Here is a 13639-nt window from a genome sequence, read left to right as displayed (position 1 = left end):
ATATGGAGGTGCCTGTAACTTGGATTGAATGAAAGTAAACGGACAGCAGGGTGTGAAGGCACCATGAAGCAAAGCACAGGCAACAGATTCACTTTCTTAACAAAGGGAATTTTTTGTATAGGTGTGGATGGATTAAGGCCTAACTTGCCCTATTCTAAAGGATTGTGTGTCCGTAAATTCAACTTAAACGTCGGTGTCCAAAACCTGTATTAGCCCTCACAACTAAAAGACAAACAATGTGTACGGATGGCAGCACCAAAAGAAGCAGTGTTCAAAATACAGTTTTGAGCTTCTCCTAGCTCAGCCTTGGTTCAGCTTCCCCTTCCAAGTTCAAACAGTTCCACATAAAGAACTGTGGGTTCCCTTCCCAAAGTGTAACCCATTTCCAAGGTATCTCAGGGTCTCTTCCACACGTTCACCACAGTTCCAGGATATCTCAGGGTTCCCTTCTTCAAGATTAACCGTTCCAAATGGTTCAAGTCTCTTGAATTTCACCAATATTGCACAGTTCCAACTGGTAGTTCTTTGACTCGTACCAAAACAAATGCTCTCTTTCACTTCAGCATTTACCATACAAAGCCTTGATGTCTGTGCTCTTTTCTTGGCTCTTTCTGAGGTTGGGCTACTTGGTCTAGGCGCACTTGTCGGAACACGTGGTCCACCCATTACAGGTCACGCAACCAATAACCGTTGGCACTTTGTGATGCTCTTTAGGCCTTCTTGATTAACACTGGTTTTCCACCTAGTATCAATGTTAGCACTCAACATCTGCTGGCGTTTCTTTCTTTCTCTGGCAGCTTAGGGCTTAATCACCGTGGGTGTATTGGCAGTCTTTTGGCTTTTCCACATCTTGCATTCAACTTGCCCCTCCAGGTTCAACAACTTGTTTTTTCCACTTGCCTTTCATTCAGTGTATAAATGTTCATAAAATCTTTCACTTCGTTTCTTAGTGCTTGTAACAAATGTCATTCCTTACAATTTCACATTCTTTCCATGCTTTCTCTTTCTCTTTAGTTCGGTATTCAATATTTGCTGTTGTTTTTCCCACAATACTTGGCACCTTTTCCATTATTCCTTCAATGTATTTCCCAAAACACTTTAAAATGGATTCACAATTTCTTATTTCTTCATGCGTGTTCCTGCTCATTATACGCTTCTTGCTTGTGCGTAAACATTAAATGTCTTATAATCACCCCCAGAGCATCCCGGTATGAGTATTCTCTCTCTCGTACTCACCGGAGTTGCTCTGCTTCGTCTGGCGTCCTTGTGCTGTTCTTCGTTCCACTCTCTGCTTCCAGATAGACGACGTGAGTCACAGCGAGCAGCGCTCGCTTTCAGAAAACAATTGCGCAGCGTCCCGTGGCAGTCAGGAGTTTTCTGTGTTCCCAAGCTCCAGCTGGGAACACCGGCAAGTGTTGGGGTTTTGGTCCTCACACAGCTGCTCAGGTCGCGGCACCTCCTTCCTCCCCTGGGAACACACACTGTCCTCGCTGCCTGTCCTGCTCTAGTCTGCTCCTCGCCAAACGTCTGCCACCTTCTCTCCATGCAGGTTCTCCCTGATTTGCTGGGTGAGCCTCCTTTTAAGCACCTGTAGCCTCTCAATAGGTTGCAAGTAGTTTGCCTGACCCTCATTAAACCAGTTAACAGGATATGCCTGATCCTTTATAGGCATTTTACTCGACTCAGTACAAAAGTGATGAAACTGACTAGAAGTACGCATTACTCCCAGTCGCTTCTTCCTCGTCCCAGTCTTAAAAAGGGATACACTTTAAGGTCACAGTGTGTGTGTGTGTGTATAAGGGATGTGGACTGATAACACACTATGAAAGAAGGGGAGGATTCATTCTCATAGGGAAAAGGGGACTACGATGTCTCACCTGCAGATGCCCTCTCCCCACTCCCCAAGGTCCCTCCACCCAGGTGATCCTCCCTCGCATGTCTACCCCTCAGGGTCCGGATCCAAAAGCGATGGGCCTTACCCTGGCCATCTGAGAGGAAGATCCAAGGTGAGTAGATGGGAGGATGCCCTCAGGTTCCTCACAAGGGACATTGTGTTGTTTGGTTCCTCAACCTCCTGGTGCACACACTGTTTTTGTTTCACATACATGGCAGGTATGTGAACGTGTGAAAAAAAAAAGACGCGATGGCTGGAAGGTTTAGAATTCATCTTAACCTCTCGCATTGCTCTGGGCAACCCTCCAGACCATAATTCTTCGCCTACCAAGCAATTACCGAAGGGGAAAGACCATATACAAATCAGACTTGGTCCCACCCCAAAAAGGGCAGTCTAGCCCAAACTGCTAGGTCACATCCCTTCTTGGCCAATGTCTTGCCCAGAGCTGTTCCTGTGGTTATGATTTATCTAAATCTTCCTTCCATCAACTTTTGGTTTTGGTTTTGCTTTAGGCACGTTGCGAGCGGTAAGAAATGCGAGGCGGACACAAAGAAGTATCATCCTCAACATTAGCCATTTTATTAACAGAACGGGATTTGGATAAACACCTAACTTTCCCTATCCTGAGGTGTACCTTCCTATGAAACTAAAACTAAAGCAGGGTGACCGTGTGTCCAAACACAATTTGACCCTGACACTAATACATATAAACAAAATGTGCAACGTAAATGTTTCAAAGTTCAACTCAACAGAAAAGTGCAATAACTCAAAAATATAACTTCAACAGAAACACTTCTTGTATCCAAGGGTTGGCTCCCTTCCCATGTATTATTTCAGGCAAACTATTCACAATGTTCTGTGTCAAAACCAGTCTCTTAAAGACCTTACAAATGTCTCTTTTACCTAATACTCTCCTCAAGATGACAAAACAAATGTTCCTTCCATGAGACTGATTTGGAAAAGAGGAAGTCTTTCAGAATGGCAAATCAAAGCATATTTTCCACACTGTTGGTTCGAACAAGGTAAAAGAAAGTCTCTACTACTTTTCAGGATGGCAAAACAAATGTCTTTTTCACAACAGAGATTTATGTATGGCAAAAGGCAAATCTTTTCAAAGTTTCTGGTTGGCAAAATGTTCAAAGGAAACAAGTCCTTAACATGACCAAGATACCTGGAAACAACTAGAACTTTATCACCCGAAGAGTGGTGGGTGGTTTTGCTAGGTGGGGAGAACATGTGTTTGGTTTTAGCCACATTAACATTCATAAATGTTATTTTAGGTAGTATAAAGGATTAAGGTTTTAGGAAAGACTGATGGTTGTATTTTATATGATTTTTAAGAGGGAAATTGTAAGGATGAAGTTTGTTAAATGTCGGTTACATGAAGTTTTTTAAAGATGGAAATGTTAAGGATGTAATTTGCTAAATGTTTGTTATGAACCAAAATGCAATACATTTTTTTAAACGAAAATAAAATATGACTAAGTGTCTTTTCAACATACCAATTCAAAGTGAGCTATTCCGGTACACTCTCCTGCCAGGAATATCCCCATTTTGGCTCAATTAGATCCCCTGGTGTAGTCTACTGCCAAGTATCCTTTTCCAAAAAGGTTTCACTACTGGATATCCTTATCAGGCTTCTCTGCACAATCACTTTCTCCTTAAATATCACACAACTGTGCTTCTTGGTTAGCACTTTTTTGTTGACTTCAACTATTACTTGTAATAATTTCCCTGAAACTGACATCCATAGCTGAGGGCTTGTTCCAAACTTTGGCTTTCAATCTCCCTTTCAATCCCTCTTGACTCTTGGCAATGCTTGTTGCAGATTTCCCTCAACTGACCTCTTAAGTCGGGAGAATTGTACCATATTTGCCCCTCTTGCTCTTTTGGCAATGTCTTTTGGCTTAGGCAATGCTGGTCCCAGGTTTCCCCCAACCAACATCTCAGGTCAGGAGAATTGCACCACATGCATGCTTCCATTTAGTTCTACGAGGTCAGTATTCAAAAGTACTTTCAATATGGTTTTCAGCATATCTGCACGTGCCGGGCCCCCTTCGCTATACAGCTGACTCGCCAAGTGCTCACGAGGGGCCGGCTTCCCTTTATTGGCAGAGTCCCGCTCGTCGGCTCCTCCAGCCTTTGCTGCAAAGACCAGCGCAGCTTTGTAAGACCACGTCTCCATACACGGCTCCGCGGCACACCATCTGCTTCCTGTCACCCAGAGCTCCCGACGCCACCAACTGACTTCTGGCAAGCTTCTCTTCCCACAGTCCAATGTAGAATTGCCTCTGCCACATAACCCGCGTCCCAAACCGCAACTTGCCTTCTCTCTCCTTCCACGCTTCATTAGCTGCTGGTGATTTGGGAATTTAAAAGTCCTGTGTAGCTGATTAGATCTATGAGAACTAGACTGCGGATGAAGTCATGTACACATTTATTTTACCCATGGCAGGTCCCACGTTAAGTGTAAAGCCACATGCTTTGATAGACCAAGTTTTAGTTACAGCTGAGCATGCTGTGTTGCATTCACTTCTAAGCATGTATCTGTCTGCTATATTTGACAGCCATCTAATATAAAAGAGCATGTTAGATCTGTCATATTTAATACATTTTGGCCACATAGTGACAAGTTCTCTTTTTACAGGACATGTAGATTTGTCTAACATCTTGTCTTTTGGACAAGTAAACTTTGAAAAATATTTCACACCCTGAATAGGTATGGGAATAATGAAGCCACATCTTCCAATGATGCAAGTGCCTAAGCTTTCAATATAAAAAGCAGTGTTATAATAGCAAATGATGGTAGTACCAGGGCATGCGATGGCAGCAGCTCGCAAACAGCGAGGTATCTGGAAAAAGCCTGAAAAAAATACATTCGAAAAAACTATTGACTTTGTCAATGCTTGTTACGTTTGGTACTCAAGAAGACCAGACTGTAGCTCCAATGAGCATTGGAGTGCTTTACATAGAAATTTAGTTTTTGTGCAGGAGCATTTCGAATGCAAGGTGCTCACCACAGACGAAGGTGGTGCATGGGGTTCCAGAAAACAATGTGATGGAGACTGTGGTGGACTGGAAACACAAAGTTGGGATTATACTGGGAAGCACATGCTATATTTTGTTTAACATAGTAATATTACATCCACAATGAGGAAGATTACTTTATTTCCCTAGATAAACTAATTAGAACCCAGTGATCGGATAAAGAGAGACAGTATTATTAATAAAATAAAATAATTAACGGGTCTGTGTGTTCTGGGTCCCTATGGACTTGCTAGTCTAGTTTTAAAGCAGAATCCTGATATTTGGGAGGATGTTCTAGTGATTCTCTTTTGGAAAGTACTTAGTATATAAAAAAGGGAACTCGTAACTGTTCCTCAAATGACAGGTTATTGTCCATGCTGGAAGTAATGGGTAACATTTTTGCTTCTTACTTGCTGGACGAACTTAGTGAATGGGCTAAATCCATGTCCATTTTGGATTTATTTCAGACATGGTCAGAAAAAATCATCTACCGCGCACAATTTGAGATTAATGGATCTGTTAATCAGTAGGGCATGAAAGCATGGTAATCCAGTATTGTATGCCATTTTTGTGGATTTCTGTGCGGCTTTCAATACTGTTGACAGAAAGAGACTGTGGCAAAAACAACTTGAGAGATATGGATGCTCAGAATAATTGGTATATTTCTTGAAACTCTATCATGAGGAAACATCTTTACAGGTGAGGATTGATCCTCGGGGATCATCCCACAGCCTATCCCGACAAATAGGGGAGTAAAGCAAGGAAGGCTGTGTGTTGGCCCCCTTACTTTTCAATTTGCACCTAGCCGATTTGCCTGATAGGTTGAGACTTGTCTCCAATTGCCCTCCCAGGGTTGGTGATTCTCATGTAACATGTCTGTCTTACACAGACAATCTTGTTTTGTTTGATTGCACTTTCAGTGGAATCAAAAGGTCGTTCGAAGAGTTATGCAATTATGCTGAAGAAAATAGGTTAATGACGAATGTGGAAAAGACAAAAAATTATGCTCTTCTCTAGCAAGATCCATATGCGACCCGGCTTACAAATTGATGTGAATTTAAGCATGTTCCCATATATAAATATTTATGGGTTGAATTTTCCTCTGAGGGCAGTTATGAATCATTATGTTAAGCCCCGAGAAGGGAGGCTCGGCAAATGACTGCCTCAATTGCAAAGTTCTCTAAACAGACTGCAGTCTATAGTTTATTGGGCATTATTAGAATATATGAGCAGTGCTTCTGCCCCACTATTTTGTATGAGATGGAGGCATAACATCTGGAAAAAGCAGTGGTACAATATTGTGGACGATCATCCTGGGACTTCCCAGGTCGGTACCTACTGAAATCCTAAGACTTGAATTGGGCCTGATTTCTCTGTATTGAAGAGCAATTTCAAAGCAGGGGATTTTACATATTAAATCTATGTTCAATCCTAAATGTCCGCTACTGTCATTAATCGGCAAACTAACTACAGATAATAGTATGAATTCTTATAATATTTCTGTAAATGGAATTTTAATGGCGATTAATTGAGTACCAGATGGGTCAACTGATTTATATACCATGAAAAAGTGTTTACGATGAGGCTGGAAAAATGGGACTGGAATTATTATTTCCAGCACGTGTTGCAACTTAAAAGTTAGAGAGAGTCTGTGTTGGCTAGTCATAGCTAGAAGAAGCCTCAGTTATATCTTCCACAATGTCCTTCTGTGATGGTTCATAGAATTATACTATTAATTCGAATTGATCGTCTGCCAGTCTTTTCCGTTATAGGTCCCACGTTAAAGATTCTTGTAGAGGAATGATTCTGTCGTACATGTAAAAATAGATCTACGATGGAAACGGTGAAACATGTTATGACGGATTGTAGTGTACCTACACATGTGTTTGTTTAGTAGATTTGTGCACAACTATGATGCCAAAAAACAAAAAAAATGCATTTTGGTCTTACTGTGCAAACATCAATAATAAAGCTATGCATATTGCAATTACAGGGTCTGGCAGAAAGTTGCTATACCATATTAGGAGATTGTATCAGAAAGGGATTATATTACGTATAGAAATGTTTTATGGGTTTTAGGATTGAACGTTGTTTTTAGTATGAATCTTATAACTCTGTTTTTAAGTGAAATTATATTAATTCGCCATTTATTTTAATTTGAATCTAAGTGTATGTAGGTTTATTTATTTTGTGTATTTATGTATAAAGTTTTGTATAAACTAAAGCACATTAAACAAATTAAAAAAAATGTAAATGTCACCAGAAGTCATTTGCCCCAAGACATAGAATGGGCAAACGTACAGCCTTTGGGTACCTCTGAAGAAAGACATTAGTGAGAGGAGCATCTGTAAAATGTAAAGGTTAGCTGCATGAATGGACACAAATAAATATATATGATAAAAAAGGCTCTGAAAAAAGGTTCTTAGAGCAGCTGTGTTCAGTCGCTGTTTCACAGGGTAGTGTCCCTTATTTTGTGCTTGCCCCATCACGTGCTGTGCAAGGAGAAGTTTAAAAGGTTCATAAATGAAAAAGTACAAAAAGTTAAAGTAAAGTCATAGCTAGAGACCAATTATCCAGTATGGTGTTGGGGCAGGAAGTTTAATGGTCAACTTCGGATGGACAAGATGGCCTTAGCCTCTTAATGATTTCAACTGTTTTCAATGTAGCGTTAAATACCGCTTAAGGGGGAGAGCACGGCAAGTAATGGCTCTCCAGCCCGAGCCAGGAGTCAGATAAGCCCAAGCACAGAATTCCAGCTCTACGTTCCCACAAAAGTGATTTTTTATTAGCAGCACTCCAGGTCACCATCTGGGGTGCTGAAACCTTTTTTTGTTTGTTTTTAAGCAAACAAAGCTTTGCACAATTCATGGTTATGTGCTTACCTCAAAATCAAATTAAATATTAGCAGCAATTGGAAATAACTATTTCTAGAACCTGCGGGTGTACATGTAAATGGGCAATGGGGCTATCTAAGAGACTAAACATAGCGGATGGCGTAGCAATTAGAGAAATTGGCAAACTAGGTAGAATATTGTAGTTTGTGGCCATCTGTCACTTTCAGTGTTTCTGGTATAAAGCAACAGGGTGATATGATAGAATATCAAGGAGTTTGGGATCAGCACCAGTTGCACAGATGTATGCATTCAGTAGGTCACAGAACTAGGTTTTCCATCAAAAGCATTTGGCTGAGTGAAAGTGTACATTTTCAAAAGTGTTCATTCGTCAGTATGCTACACCTTCCCCTACATAATTAGATATAGTAGACTTAAAAACCAGAATTGGCAGAAGGTGTTTCACATGGAATGCGGGTATCAGCTTTTCAGACTGCGTATTGTTCTGTGGCTGGAAGCCCTGACTTTTGTCAAATTCTTAAAAGGCCTTATGTTTTGCCCCTATTTTTACAATCGCTTGTTGCATTTTTTTCTGCAACACATCTTAAAATAGTGTGGGCAAAGTGGGGTTCACACATCGACAAATGCAGCCACTTCACATATATTTGTAGGCATTACAGATCTCTATGTAAATGCCAGAGCCCAACCAAGCCTGTTGTCAGGTGGTCTTCAAAGGACATGGCCAATCGGCCTGCCAGCTCCCAGGAGCTTTCCATTGGCTTTTTGAGACTGCACACATTACGATTAAGAATTATATGTCCACTATACACACCAGGAGCAAAGCTCTACAATATCACCAAAGAATTACTGACAAAATCAGCAGGTGAGGCGTTATTGGGTGCCACGTTTAGATTCATATTTGCACTGCGCTGTCCTCCTTCCCCAGCCGTCACTGTGAAATTCCTGGCTCTATTCGCTCAGCCCGTTTTCTTTCTTCTGTCCTGAAAGGGACACCACGGGAATCAATGGGCCATGAATATCACTGGGTCGGCGGCCATCACTGTTGGAAGCAGGCATTCTTCATGCTGAGCACACTATTGTTTTCCAAATGTGCCTTTTACACTTTCATAGAGAACAAAGTCATTCCCAAACTGATAAATGCCACTTGCATTCACTAGTTCTCTTTCAAATGTACCACACCAATACTCTGTAATGTGTGTGCCCCTTGCTTTGTGTTTTATCACAGGTTATATTTATAAAGATGTTATATGCTTGTCAAACTGGTTAATCACAAATGCATGTTTCTGTTGTGCTTACAGTTATTAGGAAATTAAACTGTGGGTTCATGGGTGCCAACTTTAGATTTTTACCAGAGGGGTAGAAATACCCCCCACCTCCACCCTAAATATAAGCAACCCATCCCCCGTCCAAACCATTGATCAGCCCAACCCATTCCCTCCCCTGTCCAAACACATTTTATAATTTTATAGCACTTGTTTTGTTTTTTTTAATATAAGGAATTGCAAAACGTCACACGATTAACAAAATGTTTTGAATATACCATCTCAGCAACAATCTGTCAACCTGCCGAGCTTGTACTGCATTAAACGGTATTTTGGGTGCACCATTGCCATGGAAGTAATTTAAAGTGGAATTGATGTAGAGTGTGGAGTTTGGAAAGAAGCAGCATGAAAGAAATGGCACCATTTCCTTTGAGCCGAGTCCAACTGCCAGCTACGCACCCTCGGGACTCCACCCCCACCCCTTGTGGGATTCCCCTTTAAATGTATTACATTTCCACCACTGATGTGACCTATTGAGGAACCCCCAGAGTTGGCAGATACATCAGCCCCTGCAGGGGGCGCTAGAGGGGCAGCTGGCATAGCGGGCCGCCCCTCTGGCCACACCCTGCATGGACTCGCCTCCTCTCACAGAGCGGGCGGAAGTGCGTACCACCCTATGGTCTGGCCAGAATCGGCCTGGCCTAGGCAGGCACTTAAATAGCCTGAGCTGAGAGGGCCAGGTCTCTCTTCCAACCCAGGCATCAGCAGCAGGAGACACCGGAGCAGGAGCTGCAAATCAGCTTTAAGGGGTCATGCTAGAGAATCGTCGAGTAAATAAGGTCTGAGTGGAGTTGAGGGGCGGCACCGCGAGCATCTGCCTTTGCAGGGCTGTTGTTCAGCCTCCGGCATATCCTCCACGAAGCGGGAGTTGGTGGCTGTAGTGAAACACAAAATTGCAAATTTGCCAATCAGGGCTTTAGCTGACAGCATTAGCCGCTGAAAGCCAATAGTTTATTCAAAGTATGTGCCAAAAATGCTGACAGTAGTCTGTTGTAGCACTTCCATTACGCAGTAGTGAGCTACAAGCAATATGCAGGCCTAGTAGGAGTGGTAGGTCACATTATGCATTGTAGATAGACAGGCAGGGCGAAGGCCCCAGTTCTGTAGCTAATAGACATTATTGGAGTGTTTGGAACATTATGGCACCTATATAGCGCTTAGATAGCCAATCTTAAGCGCTATGAACACTAAGCTATGAGTGCATGCCTTTTAGAGCTTGCTCACATAGGGTTAATTAATCTCGACTTCTCTTAGAATAGTCTACCTTTCTAACTGTAGCCCTGCATGGTTTCGTTAACAAATCCTCTTCTCTGGGAAGGCACTGATAAGACATTCCTGAGTTTTCGCGCAGATGGGCTCCAAGCGGGGAGGGGCACAGAAAAAGGAGCACAGTGGAAATTCACAGAGTTGGGTTTTTCCATGAGCAAGCCTATATTTTGCACAGGGAAAGTTCTGGAGCTGTGCGTCATGGACTGACAGCACAAGATTATAAAAATGCATGCCCACATGACTCAGGTGGGAGATCGATCTGTGGACTTGGTTCGAGCAAAATCGAGTGTCCGGAACCTGCTGCTCTGTCGGCACCCTGCAGCACTGTCCCCTGAGCGGGGCTGGCTACAGCTAGCTTATGAGGGCCAGGGTCTCCTAGTGCTGATTGAAGGGGCGTAAGACTGTGTTTCTCTAATTTCTATATTTCTCTATATTTTGTATATCTCTAAGTTTTGTGTTTTGTAATCTTCTCTAACTTGAATCCCAAGATGTTGCTGAAATTCACTGTTTAGAATAAATGCTAAAACTTTTTGAAGGTGTCATTTGTCACTAGCATGAGTTCACTGCTGGCACAATAGAACCTGTATTTTGGGCTGAATTGGGTAATTTTTGCTCTCAAGGGCTGGTCCCAAGGAAGATTTACCCAATATCAAGACAGTGGCTTATTTTTCCCTGCTGTTTTCTTGCTTTGTTGTCACCATGTGGTGAACGTATCGTTGCCCAAAAGTGCAGTCGCTGTGCCGCTTTCTGCGAGCGCTGGGAATTTTGTGTGGCCTCAATGGCTATGGTTGCCTGTTTTTCCCTGCTGTTTTCGATGCCCAAACGTGCGGTTGGCGTGCCGCTTCCTGGAGATTTGTGTTTGTAAATGTGATGCGCAGTCGCCGTGCTGCCATATGTGGGGGTGCGGGAGGCAGAACCAGAAAACCGAGGCCAATTATTGGACCTGCAGTTTAATGAGAAATAGCTTGAATCCAATACATGAAAGTAATAGTGCACTGAAACATTTTATTGTCCCGAGCGTTCGGGCATGTGGTTTAAAGCAAACTGTGATCGATGGTAAAGCCATTTCTTAAGCACCTTAGCTTAGTTTTACTCACTTTTACACATGCGATATCAACGAGCGGGGCGCAGCCATCTTGTGCTAATCTTATCCGTTGCTGCAACGCCCTAAGTTCAACTGCCCTCGTAGCACTAAATCATATCACCCGCCCCTGAAGCTGACATCACTAGACGCATACGGCCCATTTCACAACGCAAATGCACGTCTCGTGTCAACGTGCTCTGTGCACCAGCTAATGATGCGTCTCCATGGAAATGGCAGGACGCCTCTTTCCTCAATAAGTATAAACAGACCGCTTCTCATCAGACAACATCAGAGTTGCTTTTTCAACCGTTTCACAGCTTTTTTTGTATAGCCCGTGACTCGTTTCTGCTCTGTTTAGCTATCTTTGTTGCTCAGAGGTCGTGCAAACATATACTTGTGCTAGTATTACTATCAATTTTTAATTTTGTTGTATAATGGCAACAATACAGCCCTACCAGTACGAGCCGGAGTATTCTGAGGCGGAATTAGTTCATAGAGAAAGATGCAGAAATGATGGAGCATCGGACGACAGATGGGAAGACGAATCACTGGATCCTGACGCGTGATAGACTGTGTACCTGCAATCCGTGCAAGGTCATGCCAACCGAGGAGGAGAACTGCTGCTGCAGAGAAAACTCTGGATGGCCTACATATCGGAAAGACACACCTTTGCTATGCGTTACCGAGCTGCACGACTTCAGGGCAGCCTGCCTCACAAGGTCCATGTTGAGGATTATGATGGTGCTTATGCACGAACTTCGCGCAACAGTTTGCCCTCAGAATCTAAGTAACGAGTAAGTGTAGTCTAAATTTGATGCCACTTTGACCACCGAGGCCACTAACATTTCTTGTTTGTCTCCTATATTGTCGTAACTTTGATCTATCACTGCCAAATGAATGTACTCTGGCAATTCAATACATCTCTCGCGCGTTGGGGAAATCATAGTGTCATCTTGTGTCTTTCAATTTCAACTAAGAAACAATATTTCTCTGTGCCCCAAACGTTATGGATTGCCTGGGGGTTCACTTTTGTAATGTGTCTACACTTTAAAGCCCAAGTTGATTGATTAATGAAGTAACATTTGTACGGGCAACTATGCCATAGGATACAGGATACATTTTTAAGTAAGGTTTGTACACTTATCCGGTTCATTTAAATACAGTACGTATGTTTCTCTTCCACCGGTGGTACAGGCTGGTGGCCCATCATTCTTTACATGGTGGCTTCATAGGAGGCTTGGATACCGCGTTCGACGAGTAATACCCGCCTGTGTCGTTGGAACCATTTGCGCCAAAATTCCCCAATGACAGCGGACAGTACAGGGGATTTTCCCACACTGTGCTGCAACCCGAAAGTATACAATTTGTAGTACATTTGTGCAATCAACATCAGCAACAAAATACAAATTATCTTTTATGAATAGTAGTTTCAATTTTTCAGTGAATCAAGGACACGCTCACTTGTCTGTAAGTGACATGCAACAATGGTTGGTGCCCTTTTACGCTCACCTTCTCTGCAACAATCCATCCCCCCTTTCATTATAAACGACCAAGATGCCAAACACCATGTACACTTCAAAGGTATCTTCCGCACAGGGGCCACTGTACACATGGCCTCCCCAGACCCTGCGTCTCCAGGCTCCCCTGAAGCAGAACGCGCCCTTTAATCCACATAAGTGTGTCTCCCTTCAGCAGTGTTCCAGGTCTTTTCTGCATGCCTCATGCCCATCCATCCCCACTCCACTATCAATGGCAATTCGCACCTTTGGCCGCGCCCTCCCAAGAGGGCTGGCAGGGTGGGAACGGCCAAGGTGCCAAACACCATGTACACTTCAAAGGTATCTTCCGCACAGGGGCCATTGTACACATGGCCTCCCCAGACCCTGTGTCTCCAGTCTCCCCTGAAGCAGACCCAGACAGAAACATGTCACACATTCACATACACACCCACTTTTCTAATCCTTTATAAACCCCTTGATATTTATCCGGAGAACTTCTCAGAGCACTGGAAGTCAACTCTTGATCGTGCTACCTGTTCTCCTGCTACTAACTCCCCTGCTTGCTATGTCTAATTGTTTGTTAGTCAATGTAAGGGCAGGTCACCTATTACCTTCACTATATTCATATTTTCTGATCTCTAAATTTCTATCTATGTCGACCTAATGTACCCAGTAGTGTAATGTTCATTCAT

General features: G+C 42.9%; 1 protein-coding gene across 3 annotated transcripts in view; it reads right to left on the bottom strand.

The window, feature by feature from the left end:
• Nucleotides 1–13639, bottom strand: part of KLHL36 (kelch like family member 36) — a 247898-nt gene that overhangs the window by 213392 nt on the left and 20867 nt on the right. The gene's annotated exons all lie outside the window — the stretch shown is intronic.

The sequence above is a fragment of the Ambystoma mexicanum genome, chromosome 1q (assembly GCF_040938575.1).
Source record: "Ambystoma mexicanum isolate Mex_15411 chromosome 1q, UKY_AmexF1_1, whole genome shotgun sequence".
Taxonomy (NCBI): domain Eukaryota; kingdom Metazoa; phylum Chordata; class Amphibia; order Caudata; family Ambystomatidae; genus Ambystoma; species Ambystoma mexicanum.
Note: the sequence above shows the minus strand (reverse complement) of the source record. Positions and strands in the feature narration are given on the sequence as shown.